General features: G+C 34.5%; 1 long non-coding RNA gene across 2 annotated transcripts in view; it reads left to right on the forward strand.

Moving 5' to 3' along the window:
* Window positions 1–6,516, forward strand: part of LOC116419630 — a 117,899-nt gene extending 111,383 nt beyond the window's left edge. For both annotated transcript variants that reach the window (XR_004229888.1, XR_004229889.1), the window contains exons 3-4: window positions 2,708–2,873; window positions 6,355–6,516. This is a non-coding gene — a long non-coding RNA (uncharacterized LOC116419630). The remainder of the gene's footprint in view (window positions 1–2,707; window positions 2,874–6,354) is intronic.
* Window positions 6,517–7,231: the final 715 nt, after the last annotated feature.

Genomic DNA, 7,231 nt, shown 5'->3' on the forward strand with positions numbered 1-7,231 from the left:
CAGGGCCCAACTTAGGATGATTACTAAAAGGAACTGAGTTTACTTGCCTTGGAGAAAAGAAAAGTGATGATAACTACCTTCAAATATTTGAAGGCAGACATATGAAAGAGGAATCAAAGTTATACTGGTTGTTTCTGGAGGATAGAACTAGTAGTATTGAATAAAAATTGCAAAGAGACATATTTAACCTTAATATTGGGGGGGGGATCCAAACAATATGCTCTGCTCAGAAGGGGAACAAGTCATCTCCAAAAGTCAGGGGTTCCCTCTTGTTGGAGGTCTTCAAACAATGGATGGGTGGGCGCATCATATTTGTATGTTATAGTCAGGATTCCTTCATGGATGAGCAGAATTCAATGTCTATTCAAGTTTCTACCAACTCTCAAATTCACTGATTCTCTTTGTCAAGTTGTAAGGGACATATATATTATGTACATATGCATTACACATACATGCGTATATGTGTGTATATACATATATATACTTATGCATGCACATAGATTTGTTTGAATGTATGCATTTTCTCTTTCATTCTACAGATATAGAAAGTGAGACAAAGTAAAGTAGAATTGAATTACCTGAGCATACAACTGGCCTTTGACAGACATCAAAAGAGATAGCAGAGCAGCTAATTTTGTCTTTCATTTTCCCAGACAATTTTGTAAACAAGTTTATTTCCACCAAATTTTAATTAGTTTCTTTTCTTGATTTCATTTTCTAAACCTAGTGAAATAGTCTTATTTACCATCATCCATAAATTTCTAATTCCAACTGTGCTACCTTCTGCCTCTATGTCTAAACCTATTATAAAACTAATGGCTAGGGTGATTGATGGTGTTTTGAGAGCAGATTTCATTCCACAGCATTCCATTGACACCCTCAAGGACCAAAGTCAGGTTCTGATCTGGTTAATAGTTGTGCTGTAATCTCCCCTGGGGACAGAGAAAAATTCAGAACATGGTGCATAATAGCTACACTGCTTTTCTCTTTATGAGAGACAATCAAGAGACAAAATTGTCAAATAACGAATTGCTTTTTTTAGATTCTCTTTCTCATAGAGGGAATCTCGATTTCCTTGGAATATTATTTAATGACTCCTTTTTCCAACTCATTCCCCCAAGACATAACTTTATCTTCAGGAATGTTAAGATGAATCAGCAGTACATTGAAAGTTCACCAGTCCTGAAATTCTTCTTTTGTTTTTGGTATTGATTCCTTACTCATAGTTAAATTATATCTTTCCTTTTTTGTTTCTTTGTTTTGAATTTTATTTTATTTCACACTGCCTTCTCTAACCGATTTGAACTAGCTCTTCAGGCACTCCTGATCAGCAAAAGAGGATCAGCATTTTTTTTTTTGGATTGTTCTTCTTGGGACAGCATATGATTTTTCTGTAGGCTAAATATATGCTTTAAAAAAATAATTTCTATCATTAGTGGACAAAACAGTAACAGAGAAAAGAAGAAGAATTTTACTGATATAACTCCTTAGTTAAAAATAGAAAAAAATGAAATATTTTATGTTAAATGATAAATTCACTTTGCTCTTAGTCTGGATTTTCTGATCATTCTTTTCTTCATCCTACATAGTTTTTCATCTAGTACTTCTGTTTGGCAAAATGGCAATTTCTATCAAATTAGCTCTTGTTTCTCTAGAGTTGGGGAAGACATTATAACTGGGTATAAGTTTTTATTTGGATCTTCTGTTCCTGGTGTCACAGTCATTTCTATTGGGTTTCACCCTTGCCATAGGAAGATATGCTTTAGATGCCCAGAGGGAGAAAGAAAGAGTTTTCCTGGCTCTGTCATGAGAGATATCAATGATCCATTGACCAACGATGAAGTTTTTTCTGTGGTTTGTTTTCTTCAAGGCAGGATAAAATAATATCTATATTTATCAAGATTTATTAACAATCACTACCAAATGGGTATCTTCCTTTTATGAGAAAACTCTGCCACTGCAAGAATCCTGGTTCAAGGTTCTGTTCCTTTGTTATGGAAATGATCTCTTCCATTCCCCCAAATATGTAATTAATAATCTTTTCTTTTGTATAGGGAAGGAAATCTTTTTCTTCATTTATTATGTCTGTGCTTTTATAGAATGTTATTAAACAAATGATGAGGAAAGGAGCAGCGAGGTGGTCAAGTGGATAGAGACCCAGCCCTGAATTCAGGAGGACCTGAGTTTAAATCTAGCCTCAAACACTTAACACTTCCTAGCTATGTGACCCTGGGCAAGTCATTTAACCCCAATTGCCTCAGGAAAATAAAAAGGAAAAAAAAAAGGAAAAAAAGAAGAAAAAAGAAAGTAAAAAAAATAAAAGAAAAACCACCAACAGAGCAACACTACCATTAAAAAAGAGCAAAAATGAGAGATAATGGGTTTAGTTTTAATTTCAAAAATCAAACTATAAATTTCAATGATCCATGTGACTCTAGAATTCATATGAATAAATAAATCAGCTTCCTCTCAGTAAAGAGGTGATGTATTGTGGATTTATAATCTTGCATGCACTCTTTATGTTGCTTGTTTTTACTTAACCAATATTTATTTATTCTATCCTTTTTTTCAATGTGGCCAGGATATGGCACAAAATATATTATATTAAACATAAAGTATTTCAAGTTAAATCTTTTAGAATTTTGTTCAAAATGTTTTCTTTAAAATAATCTAGTAACAACTATTCAAACCCTCCATTTGTTTCTAGGATAAAGGAGTAGAGAAGGATGGAGAAAGGAAGAGAGTAGAAGACACTAGGAAAACAGCACATCCTATTATTTTAAAAATCCTAGCCTTCTACATTTTCTGCTTTTATGTGCTTTTTATATTGGATCTTTTAAAGAGGTTTGAACAGCTTCTATTTCACCACAATGGTAAGTCATAAATTCTTGATGAAATGAGTAGAGTTAAAAGACCATAAACATGAATACCTGGTGATTTCACTGACAAGATTCATTAGTGAGTTCTTTCTTATGATAGAATATTCTAGGCCATAAAGTGAAACACAGTGATGGATTGGTTTCTTTTCTCTGCTGGGGAGCTTCCTTAATTTGAAAAGTCTTAAAGATTTTGTAGTCAATCATTAACTTTCACTGAAAAAAACTGAGTTTTTTTTCTTAGATTCACTTTCCATGATGCTAGATAATCACTACCTCACCAACTTGCAGTTTGTTACTTATTTGATGGAAATAGAATATGACATTGTGAGAAACAGTTCCAAGAAAAATACTGGACTCTATGGCACTGATTTTTAATGCCATGACTCCATTTTCATTAATGCTCCAATGGTGTTTTTTTTCCCCTTTTAAAAAACCTTTATAATGATCTGCATCTACTGTTGTTTTGGGTTTTTTTAATCTTCTTATTTATGACATCAATTTTCCTGGGAACAGTTTTCATTGTTTTTGTATCCATTATTCCTATTTTCAATCTCTACTCCCTCACAGTAACAGATGTACTCCTAAGAAGTTTCTGTCTAAATTGAACCTTTTTGGTAAATTGAATCATGTTTACCCATTAGATTAGATTCTATTTTTATTCTGCCTTCTTAATTGACAATTTAACTTATGAGTCTTTGGTTTTTAGATAATATTACTCTATTTCTTTATTGATTTGTTCAGAAGCTATCAGTAAACACTGTCTTATAGGCATGGTGTGATTGTCAGGGCTCCTTCTGACTTGAGTAATGTAACTAATCAGTTTTGAATTTACTGCCTTGTTCACTTTTAATTTCCACATAGCACATTTTAAAATAAGATCATAAAGGAGAAATGAAGGGAGGAACCATAGTCATGTGGTGACTCATATCAAGATGAATGATTATAAAAACAGAGAAATATGCTTCTATTTGGATGATGAGTACCTGGATTAATAATTGACATTTAAATTTTTAATTTTAGTTATAAAAGCAACAAATTAGTTGATAGTGACTTATATAGAGTGCAGGTCCTGGAGTTGGGAAAACCTAAGTTCAAATTCCACTCCAGACATTTACTAGCTATTTGATTCTGAGCAAATTACTTAATCTCTATCTGCTTCAGGTTCCTTATCTGTAAGATGGGAAAAATAGTAGCACTTAGCTCCTAAGATTGTTAGGTAATTAAATATTTGTATTGAGATAGTATTGAGACTGGTAAAGAGCTTTACAAACCTAACTGTTATTACTAATATTGTTAATGATGATAGCGATAGTTGTGGTAGTGGCAAAGTAGAATATGAGTTTTTTGTAAACTTTAGGGACTTAGCGTATTGCAAGCTCAATGCTTACTACACTGCCTGGCAAATAGTTGTTTTTATACTTTGTTTTGAAAGAGGAACATCATATCACAGGCTTTGTGTTTACTTGTATATGAATTATATTTAAGTGGAAGCAGAATTGCACAAAGTTGTTGGTCTTAGTCTCTCTTTCAGAATAATTAAAGTTGCAAGAAAAAATTCAGGACAACTGGCAATGGCTCAAGATACCATTTTGTCATCTGAACAAGATCCACGTGTTTCATAGCACTTGCTCCAGCAGCCTTTAGAACTGTTGGAACAAAATGTTCTCATTCCCCCATTGTGTTAGGGTATTTCATAAATGTTTGTTGGTTGAGTTTTTATTATTACAGGATGTCATCCCTACTGGAAATGTATTGGTCATCCATGTCAATCCTTCAGTGGAGCTTTGATCTCTTTAATGAGGCTATTCCTTTGATTAAAGCAAATTGCAAGCTCTCTGTTCAGATCCATGTATTAAATTTACCTACAAGTTCCAGAAAATATAACACAAGGTGCTCACCTAATGTATATATCTATAGATCTCTTAGTATAGCATGACTCTCAACAGAATCTGTATATTATCCAGAAAATATTTATCTTTTATTATTGCTACTTGAATAGCCTTATTTTTCTTTCTCTTTCAATAATTAATCTTTCTAATACAATTCGTCAGGGTGGTTCTTTGTTATTGTTGCTATAGTATGCCTATTCTCCTCTTGCATCTCTCTACTAGTTTTTTTTTGGGGGGGGGGCTATTTAAGTTTAATTATTTGGAAGATAGTATATTCCATTTCTTGCATCCATGTACCTCAACTAAAATAATATTGATGCTAAATCTGATATTTCAGGGAGTCATCAAAAATAGCATTGACTTCTCCCCAAACTAATCTTACCTGAGGTAGCCTTCTCTGATCCTGGTTCACTGTCTAGATCTGCTCACTAGAGGTTTTTGGTACCAGCCAGAATCCTGATCATCGGTGAGGAGTGAAGGGGTAGAACTCATAAAGATGATCAAATAGGAATCCATGTATTCGAAATTTTCTCAGCCTTATATATCCTAATATACTTACATAGCTATAGCACACTGTGCATGCACTAACTATAGGATACTGCATATGTGGGACCACATAAAGAACCTGCTATTGTGTGCAGATGTTTCCTTGCCACTTTAGTATAACTCTGCTTTAATTACTACACAGTTTGTCATGCCCCCTGACTTCTCAGGAAGGCTGAGATGCCCCTAGGGGGAATGGGGAGCCAAAATAGACACATTAGCAGGGTTCTTTTTACTGGACTAAAGGGTCTTATACATCATCCAGGGTTCCCCACTATCTGTAGCCCTCTACACTTCACCTAACAATGGACATTGTCAAGATGATGTTTTAATGATTTATTTAGGAAAACCTCTGGTAGTTCAGGGCTGAAGAATTACCCTCTGGAAGTGGGTCATGTAAAGGAAAACAGCATTTATTGTATTCTTCCCTGTGCTCTCCATGCTAAGTATCCTCCACAATGGTATGTGTTAGAATCTTCTACCTAAGAGATATTAGGAAAGTCACTTAGCTTCTTTCTGCTTCAGTTCCCTCATCAATGAAATGGAAGTAATAATAAACCAACCTCCCATCATTGGAGAAGATAAAATGAACTAATATTGATAAAGCATTTTGCAAAATTCAAAGGACTATATAAATGGCAACTTGTTATTGTTTATTGCTTGATGTTGTGGCGATGATTGTAAAATATACGGACTACAATGCCATATTTGGCTGGGTTTAGAATCAGGAAGAAGGTCCTTCACAAACCACTTCTCATACATTCTAACTATATCACTCTAGACACAGGCTTATTTTGAAGACAGTAAATGGAAGAACAGGAACCAACCTAAATTGATAAGGGAAGTTTCCTCACTATAAGCTATCCCTCTGGAATAAATCTCACTGAAGAAAAACACCATTGGGTGAGATCTCACTTAGATCCTTCTGTTTCCTGACTTTGTCACCTGGTTTGTTGCAATATTTCCCGACAAATCATACCTCCAAAAGCTTTGGACAGATTCTCCTCTTTCATAATCTACTCTCCTCCCCTTGTCTTGTCTAGAGATTGGAGTCCAAAATTGAGCAGAAGTCAGACTAAAGAGAGGACGGAAGTGAGCTTCTGTGAGTTGTCTTCTGGATAAGGGTCCAATATATATGAAAGTCCTCAAGGAACAAGTGTGGAATTAATCTCTATGACCCTCTTTGTGAGTAAAAATACAAAGGCATATAAGATTTTCAGGCATTTATTTTTAATCTAATACTTTAATCTATCCTTTGTCATCTCAAAAAAAGTATTCTATTCAATTATTTTTATTCATTTTCAGTTATACACCAAAAATCTTAATTTGTTTGTTTTTGTTTTTTGTTTACTGGAACATGTCATTATTCCTCTCCTCAGAACACTGGAACTTTCTTCTCTCTTTTCTGAGAGTCACTGAATAATAGAATCTTAAAGCTCGGTGGGTTTTTGACATTATGTCTTAAGAGTCACAACCTCAGTCTTTAACTCCTTGTCAAGATCACTGGGCTTCTGATCAAAGACCCCAGACACATTTATTTCAGTGTGGGTCAGAGGCAAAGAGCTAGTTTTGCTTTTTAGCTCTGTCACTCAGCACCTGGATTAAGGTGTGGGGGCTGGTCCCTTTAATGATCAGAACCTTAGCTCCTTATCTGTTGAATGAGAGATCTAGATTGGGTCACTACTGAGGAATTATTCTGTTCTGATTCTATGATACCAGGATCCAGTTATCAGCTATTATCAAATGTAGGTTCTTCCTCATATTCATCCTTCATTTACTTTGTTCTTGATGAAACAGTGAGGTGGAGTAAAGAGAGAGCTTCTATTGGAGTAAGCAAAAAGTAGATTCTATTGTGTTCTCAGCCACATCCTGGAAGGGTGACTCTGAGCAAGTCATTTAATTTCTCAGTGTCTCAGGTAA

This window comes from Sarcophilus harrisii, chromosome 5 (genome assembly GCF_902635505.1).
Source record: "Sarcophilus harrisii chromosome 5, mSarHar1.11, whole genome shotgun sequence".
NCBI lineage: Eukaryota > Metazoa > Chordata > Mammalia > Dasyuromorphia > Dasyuridae > Sarcophilus > Sarcophilus harrisii.